Raw genomic sequence first — 17,426 nt, 5'->3', positions numbered from 1 at the left:
CAGACTCCTCACGACACTCCCATACTGGGCGCCTCACACACGCATATACCAGGTGCCTCGCACACGCATGAGGGATCACTGACGCCTAATGGGCTGACACCTCCAGTCAGGCTGGAACCAGCACAACCACCATCTCCGGTGCAAGCACCACCGGCATCTGTGCAATCACAGCCGGTGCTAAGTAGATCGCAGCGACAGATTCGACCACCTGATAGACTTAACCTGTAAATATACTTGTCAGAAACTTCGCCCCATGGGGACTCTCTTTTAAAACAAAGGGGGGGTGAATGTGGTGAACTACATATACCTGTCTGGACACGCCCCCCCCGCTGACTGCTCCTGTGGCTCCTCCCACTGACCCCGGTACAAAAGCGATTGGAGACACAGCCCCGGCCTCAGTCTCCAGGATGTTGTGTGGTGGTCACTTGCTGCTTGTGCTTTCTTCCAGCCAATAAAAGCCTATATCTCACCTCACGTCTCCAAGTGTTATTGATGGTGCATCAATGCCTGAGAAGAGAACCACAGGCAAGGATATGCCACAATGTTGATGCAGAAAGGAGGTATAATTGATTACAGTATTTATAGAGGGGTATGTTTGTCTTCCTAAACACCCATTCCCTATTACTGTTCCCTGTTGCTTCAATGGACTCTGCAAAACTGACTATGGAGCATTCTTCTCAAAAGTGGACACCCTTAGAAGTATGCTTGACTTGCATCTGCTTCACAATAACATGCAAGCTGTGATTTTAACTACTATCTGGTTAATCTCAGTGTAGGCTAGTGTCAAGCAAAGACACGTCATCGTCCCAGATGTTTTTCCCGCCTCCTCACCGCCACTCCTCACCTTGTCTCCAGCAATCCCCACATTGGAAAATGGGAAAATGACAAGGCTTAATGGTCGGAACCAGTGTCTGCAAATCCACGAGTCTGCTGGAGTCTGGAGCCTGGAGCCTGGAGGGGGCCTGGTCTGGGGCTGGGGGCAGGTTGTGTGTGTGAGAGGAACAGGGAATGTTTTGCTGTGGTTGTGTTCTGTCTTGTTCTACTCAGTATCATGGGTGGTGGAGGTGTAAGATTTGGTGACAACTGGGGGCTGCCTCCAACACATTTTAAGCTTGTGTTGATTGTTAGCACGAATGATGCATTTCACTGTATGTTTCCATGAACTTGTAATAACTAGATGAATCTGAATCTATACCATCTCTGCTTAAGAACCAAGGTGACATTAATGTCAGTTCTCAAGGTGTAATGTGCAAAGTGAGTGGGAAGGGATCAATCTAATTAAGTCCCAATTGGATTTACTTCCAACATGGTGGCTTGGTTTTGTAGCGGTCAGCATAACGCTTTACAGCGCCAGCTGTACGATCTGTAAGGCATTTGTACGTTCTCCCCTTGACCATGTGGGTTTCCTCAGGGTTCCCCCTATGTTGCAGCAACGTACCAGTTTCAACTAGTAAGTCGTGGTGCTAGAATCTGAGACGACACCTGCAGGCTGCCCCAGCACACCTCAATCGTTGATGCAAAACGATACAGCATGGCAAGTCTCGATATTCTGATGCACAGTACCTGTGACAAGTAAAGATCATCTTGAATGAGATCAGTGTTTAGAGTTGAAGCAGTCCTGGCTTCACAATATGACATCTCGGGGAGGGAGGCCAGGGGGGATTAGGGTCACAATTGGGCCAGGGTGCAGCGGTTGTTGACTCAAACAACACCTGTAAGAAGGGCTACGTACAGTATTTAAGGGGATTCCATCTGCTGTCAGCTCAAAGGATACAAAATATGTATGCATTATACAACCCTGAGACTCGTCTTCCCACTGACAGCCAGGAAACAAAGAAAGAAACCATGGAACCCTTAAAGAAAAACATCAACCCTCAATGAGATACAAAAAGAACAAATTGAGCAGCAGAAAAGAAATCAGCAATTAACATAGAATATAAAACTTCATCAAAACAGTCCACATCTACCCTGTTTGGTTTGATCTAGCTCTGAATCATTTGTTAACTTCAGGCCACAGAGCCCGCCCGCCCCAATCAAAATCGCACAAAATAGCCACACAGAGGATCAGCCAGAAACAGAAACACATCACAATGTGAACTACAGAGTCCGATCCACACACCCCGTCGACTAACCCTTGCCCAGGTTCCAGGACTCTGGCAGCAGCGAGCAAGGCAGCTCTAAAATCCAGTCTCTCTCATTTCCGACGGATCCCCTCTAAATCTCATCGAAACACTCCTCCTGTTTGTTGTGAAAAGCCAAATGACCCTCATCATTCATGCCATGCAAGCCTGACTGAAATTTGTGGGAGAGGCATTCAAAAACAATCTCTATGCTGTTAGGTGTCACCTTGGGTACCCCCATGCATAGACACAAACAAGCACCAAGTTGTTTACAGCAGCTGATTTTATGGTAAACTTTATCACAAAATACAGGTAGAGGCTGCTCGCTGAGATTCCTTGGCCATTTGCCTTTACTTCACTACAAAGTGAGGGTGGAAAGTGTGGTGATTGGTGCATACTGGGTAAGAGGCAATGTTAGCATTTTCACTTCACTCGCACTTCCAACACCAGACACCAATCCACCTGTCTAACAATACACTCCAAATGCTGTTAACACAGCATCTATGGAAGGAAATAAATATTATGAGATTCTTCATCAGGGATCAGGGACTGTTTAATCACTGCCATCTCTCAGGACATCCTCATCAACCCTTCACATGTCCCTGAACCTGTTTTCCATTTCAACTGCCCCATCAGCTCTCTGCAATTCCCCACCGTACACTTACACTCGGAGCTATTTCTACAGTCACCCTTTAATCCATCACCACATCCCTGGGATGTGGAAGGATACTGGAGCATGCGGCAAGGTGAATGTGCAGGCATCACATAGATAGAGCAATACACATATACACACACACACACATACACACACACACACACACACACACACACACACACACACACACACACAGACGCACACAGACACTCACATACACAGACACACACTCACACACAAACACACACACACACACATACACTTACACACAAACACACACACATACACACACACATTCATTCTCACCACACACCCACACACACATACACACACAAGTACACACACCTAGACACCCACACATATATACACACACATACATACACACACACTCACACTCACACACACAGACACACATACGCACACACACATACATACACACACACAAAACACACACACACACATTCATTCTCTCCACACACACACATACACACACAAGTACACACACCTAGACACCCACACATATATGCACACACATACATACACACACACACACACTCACTCACACACACAGACACACATACGCACACACACATACATACACACACACACACGTTCAAACACACACAAAACATGCCCTCACACACATGTACACACACACACTCTTTCTCTCTCTCTCACACACACACTCGAAATGCTGGATGAACTCAGCAGGCCAAGCAACATGGAATGAGCAGTCAATGTTTCGGGTTGACACCCTTTGGAATCCCGATGCAGGGTCTCGGTCCGAAAGGTCGGCTGTTTACTCCTCTCCATAGATGCAGCCTGACTGCTGAGTTCCTCCAGCAGTTTGTTCTTGTAATTCCGGATTTCTAGCATCAGCAGAATCTTTTCTGTTTATGTTCCCATTGCTAGAATCCAATTGATGAGAATACAACATTTTCAAACAGCATTATTGGTAAATTCCATTAAGTAGCTTGTAGATTACATATCCTTAGCCATTCAGTGTGCTACAAATGACTTCACCAAAGTGTTAGAATAGAAAGAACTGTGGTTTGTTTCAAGCCCAAGATCTCAGCACCTGTTACTAGAACACCGAACAGCCACCACCATCTTAATTTGTGACAAGTCACACTGAGCAGTCAGCTGAGCGAAAAATAATTTTTTAATAAATTTACAGGTAATTTCTGCTGAAGAAATACAGTGCCAGACAGATAACATTTTCTTGGCTATGAGATTCAATATTTTTTGTGTTGAAAGGACTTTTTCATTCATATTTTTGTCAACCCGACAGATAAAAGCCAACAAGCACGATTAAATGAATGACCTTGATTTGTAAGTACAGCTTCTCAGAAGCTGATGAAAAACAAGTTAGGAAAAAAAGTGGATTTGATGTTGAACGGACAGTTAGGGGTCCGCTGTTTAATAAGATGTGTGCTTATGTGGCTCTTTGTTCCAGTCTTCGGGCAGATGGGGCTCGTCAGGCATGGTAGCAACTCAAATCAAAAAAACAAAACTTCTGTTACCTCGCACTCATGGGGAAGGTTTTGGGAGTAAATACCAAGGATAAATCGGGAACTGGAGTCTCTCAGGCAGTCCTGCAAGTAGTTCAACACTGACTGGCAAATCCTGTGATGCCGTTGGTGTCTCTGCCGTTCCTTTGGATTCATCAGCTGCGTGGAGACAGGGAGCCTGCTACAGGGGCAACAGTTGGCTCTCTACAGCATACTGCCTTGGCCTATGTACTGGCTTGTGTATCACATAGTCATTTGGAGTGTTTAAAGAGACTGGAGGAAAATTTAGGGGGGATACCAGAGGCATGGTTTGTACAGGACTGGCAGGTACCGGAGCACACTGCCCTCTGTAGTAGTATCACTGGAAGAAGATGGCTCCAGCAAACAACACAGTCAAGGGCAACATCCTCCAGATGAGTCATGAAATCACGCACTTCACCTCGTTTTTCTTCGGCAGTTTGAACGGGGCATGATTGTGCAAGCGCGGGAAGATCGGCCTCTGAGATCAGCGGGAGAGTTTAAAAAGCGATCAGATGTAGTAGCGGGCGACGGAATAGAGGGAGACAGAGTAGGAAGGCTTGGGCTCGAGAGGCTTCAGCGAGCAGAGGCTGAGGACGAACTTGCTCCCAGTGAGTTAAGGCCGGGAAAGCTCCTTTAATTAACTTAATTACCTTAGGAGTAGGTTACGGAGGCAGCAGTTAGGGCAGTTGAGTGCTCCGTATGGAGTATGTAGGAAGTCAGGGCAAGCACAATTGTCTACACCTGTAAAGGGTGCATCCAGCTGCAGCTCCTGACAAACCAAGTTAGGGAACTGGAGCTGGAGCTGGATGAACTTCAGATCATTCAGGAGGCAGAGGCAGAAATAAACAGGAGTTACAGGGAGATAGTCACCCCTAAGAGTCAGGAGACAGGTAGCTGGGTGACTGTCAGGAGAGGGAATGGGAATAGACAGAATGAGCAGAGCATCCACTTCTGGTTAGACTACACTTGGAGTACTGTGTCCAGTTCTGGTCGCCTCACTATAGGAAAGATGAGGAAGCATTGGAAAGGGTACAGAGGAGATTTACCAGGATGCTGCCTGGTTTAGAGAGTATACATTATGTTCAGAGATTAAGGGAGCTAGGGCTTTACTTTGTGGAGAGAAGGAGGATGAGAGGAGACCTGATAGAGGTATACAAGATATTAAGAGGAATAGACAGAGTGGACAGCCAGCGCCTCTTCCCCAGGGCACCACTGCTCAATACACAAGGACATTGCTTTAAGGTAAGCGGGGGGAAGTTCAAGGGGGATACTGGAGGAAGGTTTTTCACTCAGAGAGTGGTTGGTGCATGGAATGCACTGCCTGAGTCAGTGGTGGAGGCAGATACACTAGTGAAGTTTAAGAGACTACTATACCAGTATATGGAGGAATTGAAGGTGGAGGGTTAAATGGGAGGCAGAGTTTAAGGGTCGGCACAACATCGTGGGCAGAATGGCCTGTACTGTTCTTTGTTTGTCTCTTTGTTTACACCTTCTTTATCTTTCACTGTGGTTCTGCTACTGTCGGAGCCTGGGACTGATATTTAGGTGGTGTGTTTTTCAGGCTGATTGAGCAATCTGGTGCTTTGATGTCACTGAGGGTGTTTCAAGCAAAACATGCGTCCTCCAGACCAAGAACTTGGAGATGGGGTGCGAGATCCGTTTCTCGCCGAGGAAGATTGAAATCATCGAGGCGAGTGGGGAGGGTGCCTCAACCATCCTCTCACACTCTGCTCCCAGAGGAAGGCCTCTGTGTTAGAATGGTCTCGCCGTCCTCGGGAATGGTGCTAGTATTCTGGGTCTTGGGCAAGGTTTAATCAATGCCGATTGTTATGACGTGTTCTGGGTTCTGATTGCTGCTTGTTTTGTCGTTATTTGAGGTGATTTTGAATTGTGGTGGAAGCTGCAGATAATAAACACTGAGCAGAATTGGATCTCCCTGGACTCCTTTGATTTTGTATTTGATATCCTATGTTTTTTGCCCATTTCTGTTTGTTACTGTTTGCACGATTTGTGGTGCAGGGGCGCATGATGTTCATTCCAAGAGCAGCTTCCATGGTGTTTCTTTGTTTCATGGCGAATGAGTACTGCATACAGACTTTGATAATAAATGTGCTTTCAGGCTGTCTGTGGAAAGCGAATGAGTACAGCATACAGGCTTTGATAATAAATGTGCTTTGTGGCTGTCTGTGGAAGGCGAATGAGTACTGCATACAGGCTTTGATAATAAATGTGCTTTGTGGCTGTCGGTGGAAGGCGAATGAGTACTGCATACAGACTTTGATAATAAATGTGCTTTCGGATTGTCTGTGGAAGGCGAATGAGTACTGCATACAGACTTTGATAATAAATGTGCTTTCAGGCTGTCTGTGGAAGGCGAAAGAGTGCAGCATACAGACTTTGATAATAAATGTGCTTTGTGGCTGTCTGTGGACGGCGAATGAGTACTGCATACAGACTGATAATAAATGTGCTTTCGGGCTGTCTGTGGAAGGCGAAAGAGTACAGCATACAGACTTTGATAATAAATGTGCTTTGTGGCTGTCTGTGGACGGCGAATGAGTACTGCATACAGACTTTGATAATAACCATATAACCATATAACAATCACAGCACGGAAACAGGCCATCTCGGCCCTCCTAGTCCGTGCCGAACTCTTAATCTCACCTAGTCCCACCTACCCGCACTCAGCCCATAACCCTCCACTCCTTTCCTGTCCATATACCTATCCAATTTTACCTTAAATGACACAACTGAACTGGCCTCTACTACTTCTACAGGAAGCTCATTCCACACAGCTATCACTCTCTGAGTAAAGAAATACCCCCTCGTGTTTCCCTTAAACTTTTGCCCCCTAACTCTCAAATTATGTCCTCTCGTTTGAACCACTCCTACTCTCAACGGAAACAGTCTATTTATGTCAACTCTATCTATCCCTCTCAAAATTGTAAATAACTCGATCAAATCCCCCCTCAACCTTCTACGCTCCAATGAATAGACCTAACTTGTTCAACCTTTCTCTGTAACTTAAGTGCTGAAACCCAGGTAACATCCCAGTAAATCGTCTCTGCACTCTCTCTAATTTATTGATATCTTTCCTTTAATTCGATGACCAGAACTGTACAAAATATTCCAAATTTGGCCTTACCAATGTCTTGTACAATTTTAACATTACATCCCAACTTCTGTACTCAATGCTCTGATTTATAAAGGCCAGCGTTCCAAAAGCCTTTTTCACCACCCGATCTACTTGAGACTCCACCTTCAGGGAATTATGCACTGTTATTCCTAGATCTCTCTGTTCCTCTGCATTCCTCAATGCCCTACCATTTACCCTATATGTTCTATTTGGATTATTCCTGCCAAAATGTAGAACCTCACACTTCTCAGCATTAAACTCCATCTGCCAACGTTCAGCCCATTCTTCTAACCGGCATAAATCTCCCTGCAAGCTTTGAAAACCCACCTCATTATCCACAACACCTCCTACCTTATTATCATAGGCATACTTACTAATCCAATTTACCACCCCATCATCCAGATTATTTATGTATATTACAAACAACATTAGGCCCAAAACAGATCACTGAGACACCCCGCTAAATGCGCTTTCGGGCTGTCTGTGGAAGGCGAATGAGTACTGCATACAGACTTTGATAATAAATGTGCTTTCCGGCTGTCTGTGGAAGGCGAATGAGTACAGCATACAGGCCTTGATAATAAATGTGCTTTTGGGCTGTCTGTGGAAGGCGAATGAGTACTGCATACAGGCTTTGATAATAAATGTGCTTTGTGGCTGTCTGTGGAAGGCAAATGAGTACTGCATTAAGACTTTGATAATAAATGTGCATTGTGGCTGTCTGTGGAAGGCGAATGAGTATTGCATACAGGCTTTGATAATAAATGTGCTTTCGGGCTGTCTGTGGAAGGCGAATGTGTACTGCATACAGACTTTGATAATAAATGTGCATTGTGGCTGTCTGTGGAAGGCAAATGAGTACTGCATTAAGACTTTGATAATAAATGTGCATTGTGGCTGTCTGTGGAAGGCGAATGAGTATTGCATACAGGCTTTGATAATAAATGTGCTTTCGGGCTGTCTGTGGAAGTCGAATGAGTACTGCATACAGACTTTGATAATAAATGTGCTTTGTGGCTGTCTGTGGAAAGCGAATGAGTACTGCATACAGGCTTTGATAATAAATGTGCTTTCGGGCTGTCTGTGGAAGTCGAATGAGTACTGCATACAGACTTTGATAATAAATATGCTTTGTGGCTGTCTGTGGAAGGCGAATGAGTACTGCATACAGACTTTGATAATAAATGTGCTTTCGGGCTGTCTGTGGAAGTCGAATGAGTACTGCATACAGACTTTGATAATAAATGTGCTTTGTGGCTGTCTGTGGAAGTCGAATGAGTACTGCATACAGACTTTGATAATAAATGTGCTTTGTGGCTGTCTGTGGAAGGCGAATGAGTACTGCATACAGGCTTTGATAATAAATGTGCTTTGAATCTTTGATTCAACTGGGACATTCGAGAGATTGTTCAATAAGCATATGGGATGTAAGAAAAACGGAGGGTACGGAATGAAGGGTTAGCTCGATTGTAGAGTAGAGTAGGCCAGTACAGTATTGTATGCCAAAGGTCCTGTACTGTTCTTTCCACTGTTCTGTGTTCTAGGACACAAGACCAATATTACAATGCATATTCGTTTCTCAAACTTCCTCTCATCGAGTTTTTCAGTGGGGCAAAACCTTCTCATGAAGCAGAGACATGTTTTTCAGAATGTAAATGAGCAAGTACCAAGTCTGGCGTATACCTGCAGTGCAATGGCCCGTCGTGGGTCTCATACAGGCAAATCGCCACACATGAATGACTTAAATTGGAGGTGTGATGGGTGAGTACATGTTCTACTCAACCTTAAAGAAATTCTGCTGCAGATTTCCTGCTTCCTGTGGAAGGAAGCGGCAGTTTTATCGTCCTTTGTCATCCTGTGAGGAAGTTGATCTGAACTTTTGGTTTGTACCACTCGTGTGAAACAGACTCCCTGAGAGTTCATTTTCCACTGCTTGTGAGGGTTGGGCCTTTCTTGGAAAGTACCCAGAAGTCAAGCTGGAGTGGGCGTCCAAGGCCAGTTATAGCCGTCTGTTAGAATAAATAGGCAAAGTAAAAAGATGAATAAAGATAAGCAAATCTGTTTTCCATCCAGTGTGCAGCTCTTTCTGGGAATTACTTACTTGTTTAAACTTACACGTTGCATAGTAGTTGTGTTGTTCACTGAATGGTGCTGAAATCAAATACATTTATTGCTCATTTAAACCAATCTTCATCTTACATTCAGATCAAAGTTCAATAAGAGCTTGTTGCTGTTTAATTACTAAATCCGTCTTAACCATGTACTCTTGAAAAGCCTTTATATCTTCTTTAAAAAATTGTTGTAGTTCAGCAAATTTTTGATTCAAAACCTCCATAAACAATTCAAAAGTTAATGGTGTTTGTTGTGTCGGAGCCTGCTTTTTTCCGTTACCGTTCGGATAACGTCCGGGATCCCGTCCCTTAGACCTGAGAGACATTTCTGTTTGCATATCATCAAAAGTTCACAACAAACGCTTGGCAGTAAATCCAAAAAAAAAGAATAAAGAAACTTTCGGTATAGGTAAAAATAAGCTGAATAAGGGTGATCAAAGGTTAAAAAAAGTAAAAGTTATGGAGCGAATCCAAAACGGTACTCACTCCATGAGCGTCTCCAGCTGACTCCAGATCAAAGTTCAAAGTAAATTTATCATCAAAGTACATATGTGTCACCATATACAACTCTGAGATTATTTTCTTGTGGGCATACTCAATAAATTCATAATAGAATAATAACCAACATATTATCACCTTTTGTTCAAGATCCTGATGGTTGAGGGGTGGTAGCTGTTCCTGTGATAATGCTTCATGCTGATGTGCTCAACAGTGGGGAGGGCTTTACCCGTGATGGAATATGCCATATCCATTACTTTTTGTAGGATTTTCCATTTTTAGGGCATTGGTGTTTCCATACAAGGCTGTGATGCAGTCAGTTAGTATATGCTCCACAATACATCTATAGAAGTTTATCAAAGTTTTTGATGTCATGCAAACTCTTAAGGATGTAGAGGTGCTGCCATGCTTTCTTTGTGCTGGGTCCCGGACAGGTCCTCTGAAATGACAACATTGAGGAATTTAAAATTGTTGACCCTCTCCACCTCTGATTCCCTGATGAGGACTGGCTCGTGGACCTTTTCTTTCTCCCTCCTGAAGTCAATAATCAGCTCCTTGGTCTGGCTGACACTGAGTAAAAGGTTGTTGTTGTGGCAGCCGTGTCATCAGCAAATTTGAATATGGTCTTGGAGTTGTGCTTGCCCACACAGTCATAAGTATAAAGTAAGCAGAGCAGGGGTCTAAGCACACAACCTTGAGGTGCACCTGTGTGGACAGAGGTTGTGGTGGTAATGTTGTTGCCAATCTGAATTGACTGGGGCCTGCAAGTGAGCAAATTGTGGATCCAATTGTATAAGGAGGTATTGAGGCTACTGATTAGTTTTGAGGGGATGATAGTATTGAACGCTAAGCTGGAGTCAAAAATGAGTGTCCTGATGTATGCATCTTTGCTGTCCAGATGTTTCAGGGTTGTGTGAAGAGCCAATGAGATAGCATCTGATGTGGGCCTGTTGCTCCAGTAGGCAAATTGGAGCAGATCCAAGTCACTTCTCAAACAGGAGTTGGTATGTTTCATCACAGCCTATCAAAACAATTCATCGCTGTGGATGTGTCACTGGATGATAGTCATTGAGGCAGGTTACCACGTTCTTCTTAGGCGCTGGTATAATTGAAGCCTACTTGAAATAGGTGGGTACCTCAGACTGCCGAAGTGAGAGGTTAAAAATCTCAGTGAATACTTCAGCCAGTTGATCAATACAGGTCTTTAGTACTTGGCCAGGTACCCCTTCTGGGCCAGACGCTTTTTGTGGGTTCACCCTCCTGAAGGCTGCTCACATGTTGGCATCAGAGACTGAAACCACTGGATCATCGGAGGCTGTGTGAGTTTGTGATGGTTCCTCCATGTTTCGATGGTCAAAGTGAGCAGAGGAGGCATTGAGCTCATCTGGAAGTGAAGCCTATCGTCACCCATGCTGCATGATTTAACTTTGTAAGAGGTGTTAGCATTTAAGCCCTGTCACAAGTCCAAAATTGCCACTTTGCCCTTGGAGTGGCTTTCTGGAGATTGTACCTTGACCTCCTGTAATTCTCTTGGTCATCCGACTTGAATGTCCCTCAGCAGACTGTGGATCTCATGGGTCATGTAGAACTTCGGGTTGGGGAAGACTCTGAATGATTTTGTGGGGATACACTGTTTTAATAAAGTCGTGACAACCATGGTGTATTCTTCCAGATCCACAAATGAGTGCTAGAACTCAGCCCAATCCACCGACCTGAAGCTACCCGGTAGCCGCTCGTCTGTACAAGAAAGGTTAAAGGTTAAGGATTAAAGCCACATGGGTCAAAGGAAGGAAAATGGGATTTGTTTCTGTGGCATCTTGGTCAGTGTCGATGAGTGGTTCCAAAAGGCCAGATATGACTCTATAAGTAAGGAAGCATATAACAGTGAATACATGGAAACATAGAAAACCTACAGCACAATTCAGGCCCTTCGGCCCACAATGCTGTGCCGAACATGTCCTTACCTTAGAAATTACCTATGCTTACCCACAGACCTCTATTTTTCTAAGCTCCATGTACCTGTCCAGGAGTCTTTTAAAAGACCCCATCGTATCCGCCTCCACCACCACCGCCGGCAGCCCATTCCACGCAGTCACCACTCTCTGCGTAAAAAAACTTACTTCTGACATCTCCTCTGTATCTACTCCCAAGCACCTTAAACCTGTGCCCTCTTGTGTTAGCCATTTCAGCCCTGGGAAAAAGCCTCTGACTATCCACACGATTAATGCCTCTCATCATCTTTTACACCACTTTCAGATCACCTCTCATTCTCCATCACTCCAAGGAGAAAAGGCCGAGTTCACTCAACCTATTCTCATAAGACAGGCTCCCCAATCCAGGCAACATTCTTGTAAATCTCCTCTGCACCCTTTCTATGGTTTCCACATCCATCCTGTAGTGAGGCGACCAGAACTGAGCACAGTATTCCAAGTGGGGTCTGACCGGGGTCCTATATAGCTGCAACATTACCTTTCGGCTCTTAAACTCAATCCCACAATTGATGCAGGCCAATATACCATATGCTTTCTTAACCACAGAGTCAACCTGCGCAGCATCTTTGTGTGTCCTATGGACTCGGACCCCAAGATCCCTCCGATCCTTCACACTGCCAAGAGTCTTAGCATTAATGCTATATTTTGCCATCATATTTGACCTACCAAAATGAAACACCTCACACTTATCTGGGTTGAACTTCATTTGCCAATTCTTGGCCCAGTTTTGCATTCTATCAATGTCCCACTGTAACTTCTGACAGCCCTCCACATTACCCACAACACTCCCAACATTTGTGTCATCAGCAAATTTATTAACCCATCCCCCCACTTCCTGATCCAGGTCATTTATATACATTGATGGATCTGAAGTTCCATGTAAACCAGACAAGGTAACAACAGCAGATTTTCTTCCCTGAAGGTAAAGAATAAGTCAGATAATCTTTTTTTTTGATGATCCAGCACTTTCATGACTGCCATTACTAAAACTAAAATTTTATTGTAAATTAATTACTTGCGATTTGAACTCACGCCTCTGAAGTAATTGTTCAGTAACACAATGACTGTATTACAATATCTTCACAGTCAAATCCGTTTATCTCAGTATACACTTGCAAAGATCAAGTTGGTCAAAGGACAAAACTTTTCCCTGCAAGGACCCGGAGCTTCTCTGCAGGGTGGCATTTGAGGAGGTGTAGTATGGGAGTTGAACATTAAAAGGTTTATTCATTTTATCTGCCTCCAGGGAGAATGGAGAGACAAAAAATACAACACTGAAGAAAGAGAGAGCTACTTACTTGCAAAGCATAAGAAACAAAAGGACAAGGGGCCTTTCATCTCTCTGGACTTGCTGCCCTGTCCAGAGAAACTTCTCCAGCTTGATCTCCACATCCCCCGATTCTCTCACCAAGTCCAAAACTCTCTTTACTTCAGCCTTGAAATCTAGTGTTAGAGTGTAAGCAGACTGAGGTGAGCAGGCTAGCTCATTGGAAATATTTAAAGAGGAGGTATGTAAATTGTTGAATGATTAGGAAACTGGGGAATCTGTTTCAGAAGAGCACTGAGGTCTGGACACATCAAGCAGGCAAGCGGCTGCTCCTATTTCCGTGTGTGCAGCCCTGTAGAGTAGAGAATTCCAAAGTTCTGCTCACAACATAAGAGACTGCTGACGCTGAAAATCTTGAATAACACACACAAAATGCTGGAGGAACTCAGAAAGTCAGGTGGCATCTTTGCAAGGGAGTAAACGGTTGATAGTTTGGGTCAGGACCCCTGAAAGATCCATTCCAACATAGCATCTCCTTCACTTTGATCCCATACCCTCTGGTCTAGTCTCATCAACCCATACATATTCTGTCATGACCACCACTTGCTCATTTTTGTCTCAGCCTAGTATCATCATTCGTCAAATGACAATCTCTTCATCTCAGAATCAAATAATTTCCTTTGGCATTCAGTCCAGTATATCCTGCCTTGGACAAGAAAATCATAACAATGTTGGATTTCAAAGGAATTAAGGGAGTTGGAGTTTACAGCAGGAAAGTTGAGCTGATGTAAAAGATTAACTATGATTACATGGAAAGGTTGAGTAGGCAAGAGGGGCTGAATGGCTTCTATAAATCATGCTCTTTGATGACATCCAGAAACTTGATTAAATCCTACCAATTATGGAGTAATATGCTACTCAGAAGTTCAAAAGTCCAAAGTTCAAAGTACATTATCAATGTATGCATACATTATGCAACCTTGAGATTCCTCTCCTAACAGGCAGCCGTGAAACAGCAAAACCCAAAGGAACCCGTAACAAAGACCATTGAACGCCCAATGTGCAAAGAAAAGAAATAAATCTTGCAAATTAATAAATGCAAGCAAATAGTATTCTAAATGAAGTCCATCCATAGACCCTTAGTTCAGCGCAGAGCCAAGTAAACATGTGGAGCAACAAGCTGAACCAACTCGTCCCTTGCCTTGGGCCTTGACACTCTGACCATTTCAATCTGACCTGGTGGCTAAATTGTCGTCTAAGCCTCGGGTTCTGTTGCTTTGATATGCTCTGAGGCCTGGACCCTGCCCCCTTGATACAAACTGTACCTGATCTTTCCCATTCAGCCTGTGCCTAACTCGATTGAACCTCGAGTCCTCACTCTCAGGAACAGGTCCACTGCCTCGCCTCACCTCACCTCAGTTCTGCCATATCAAATTACCTCCAAGTCCAAACAGAAGTTACAGACTATTGTTTACGACGATTGCTTACCAGAAACAGCCTGATTAATGATGTATTTAGTTGTTTTCTTTGTTTCATTAAGACACCAACCAGGAATCATTGATATTCACCAGCGCCATCTTAAACCGGAGACTCAGGCCCTTCAGCCTGACCTACCCACATCAGCCAATATAGTCCCATTTGATTGCACTTGGCCCATATACCCTAAACCTTCCCTACCCACAGACCTGTCCAAGTATATTACAAATGTTGTTATTGGACCTGTCTTAACCATTTCCTCTGGCAGCTTGTTCCATACACCCACGACTCTCCATATTCTTCTCAGGACCCTTTTACATCTTTTTCCTCTCACCTTAAACCTAAGCTCTCTAGTTTTCGATTCCCCTTCCCTGGGAAAGGGTCTGTCTGCATTCACCCTCCCTATGCCCCTCCTGATTTCACTCACCTCTGCAAGGCGTATTTGGAAGGAACTTGATTTTTAGCGTTGTCTCTTTTGTCAGCTGGGGTCCAAAGAATGAGATCCCAGCCTGTCCAGTCTCTCCTTTCAATCAGTAACCAGTAAGTTTTCAAGTCCACATAATTAGTGGGAAATTTGAGAAGAGAAAGAGAAGTTGGTCTTGCCAGCAATGCCCACATCCTGTGGATGAACATAAAAATTATTTTTTACAAAATCCCTTGTTATACCAGCATAATAACTCTCTGTGACCCGTGTACAAGGACATCTATCTGAACATTTCCCAATCTCTGCTCTTCTATGTTTCCAAAATGGAGAAATAGATTTTCCAACTTTCAGCCATTGCCCACATAACCATGAGGCAGCAGCCTAGTGGTTAGCACAATGCTTTACAGTACCACTGACTCGGGTTCAGTTCCTGCCACTGCCTGCAAGGAAGTTCTCCCCTTAACTGTGTGTGCTTCCTCTGAGTACTCTGCTTTTCTTCCAAGGTCCACTGTAAGTCCAGGGAGAAGGTACAGACTATTGTTTGCAAAGGACTTGGACCCTCTGCAATTTGCATATCACCACAATAAGTCTACTGCAGACGCAATCTCAATGCCTCTTCACACTGCCTTAGATCACCTGGACAATACAAACACCTATGTCAGGATGCAGTCCATTGAATATAGCTCAGTGTTTCACACCACCATCCCTACAGTCCTGATTGATAAACTGCAGAACCTGGGCCTCTGTACCTCCCTCTGCAATTGGATCCTCAACTTCTTAACCGGAAGATCAAGATCTGTGTGGATTGGTGATAATATCTCCTCCTCGCTGACGATTAGCACTGGTGCACCTCAGGGGTGTGTGCTTAGCCCATTGGTCTACTCCTGCTATACCCATGACTGTGTTGCTAGGTATAACTTAAATATCATCTCAAAATTTGCTGATGATATAAACATTGTCTGTAGAATCTAAGATGGATATGAGAAGACGTACAGGAGAGAGATGTACCAGCTAGTTGAGTGGTGTTGCAGCAACAATCTTGCATTCAATGTCAGTAAGATGAAAGAGCTGATTGTGGACTTCAGAAAGGGTAAGACAAAGGAACACATACCAATACTCATAGGGGGATCAGAAGTGGAGAGAGTGAGCAGTTTCAAGTTCCTGGGTATCAAGATCTCTGATGATCTTACCTGGTCCCAACACATCAACGAGGTTATAAAGAAGACAAGCAGTGGCTATACTTCGTTAGGAGTTTGAAGAGCTTTAGTGTGTTAATTAAAACACTCAAAAATATCTATAGATGTACCGTGGAGATCATTCTGACAGGCTGCATCACAGTCTGGTATGGGGTGGGAGAGGCTACTGCACAGGACCGAAAGAAGCTGCACAAAGTTGTTAAATTAATCAGCTCCATCTTGGGTACTAGCTTTCGTAGTATCCAAGACAACTTCAAGGAGCAGTGTCTCAGAAAGGCAGCAACCATTATTAAGGACTCCCAGCACCCAGGGCCCAGGACAAGCCCTTTTCTCATTGTTACTGTCAGGAATGAGGTACAGAAGCCTGAAGGCACACACTCAGTGATTCAGGAACAGCTTCTTCCCCTCTGCCATCCGATTTCTAAATGGACATTGAACCCTTGAACACATACTCATTTTCATTTTATTATTTTTGTTTTTACACTATTTAAATTTAGCTATTTAATATACAGACATATACTTACTGTAACTGATTTACTGATTAACTTTATTTATTTACTTTTTCTTTCTATATTACCATGTATTGCATTGAACTGCTGCTGCTAAGTTAACAAATTTCACGACATCGGCTAGTGATATTAAACTTGATTCTGATTCCAAAGACATGCTGGTGGGTAGGTCAAATGGTCGTTGTAAATTGTCCCATGATTAGGCTACGTTAAATCAGGGGTTGCTGGGCTGTGCAACTCATAGCAACAGAAGGGCCTGCTCCACACTGTATCTCAATCAATAAATAAAATGAATAAATCCAACTTCTCTACAGTCCTCTGAAATCTCATTGCGCCCTTCTCACCTGGACTTTTATGGTTGGGGTTAGAGGCCTTTCTGGGTGTGTGGGTGGGTGTGAGGGATGGGTTGTTGCTGCTGCTCATGTTGTTCTGTGCAACATTATAGGCATGTTGCATTGGTGTCAGAATCTGCTGTAACACTTGTGGGCTGCCCCCAGTACATCTTCGGTTC

This window comes from Hypanus sabinus, chromosome 22, assembly GCF_030144855.1.
Source record: "Hypanus sabinus isolate sHypSab1 chromosome 22, sHypSab1.hap1, whole genome shotgun sequence".
Taxonomy (NCBI): Eukaryota; Metazoa; Chordata; class Chondrichthyes; order Myliobatiformes; family Dasyatidae; genus Hypanus; species Hypanus sabinus.
The sequence above is the reverse complement of the archived record's forward strand: the minus strand, read 5'-3'. Positions refer to the sequence as shown.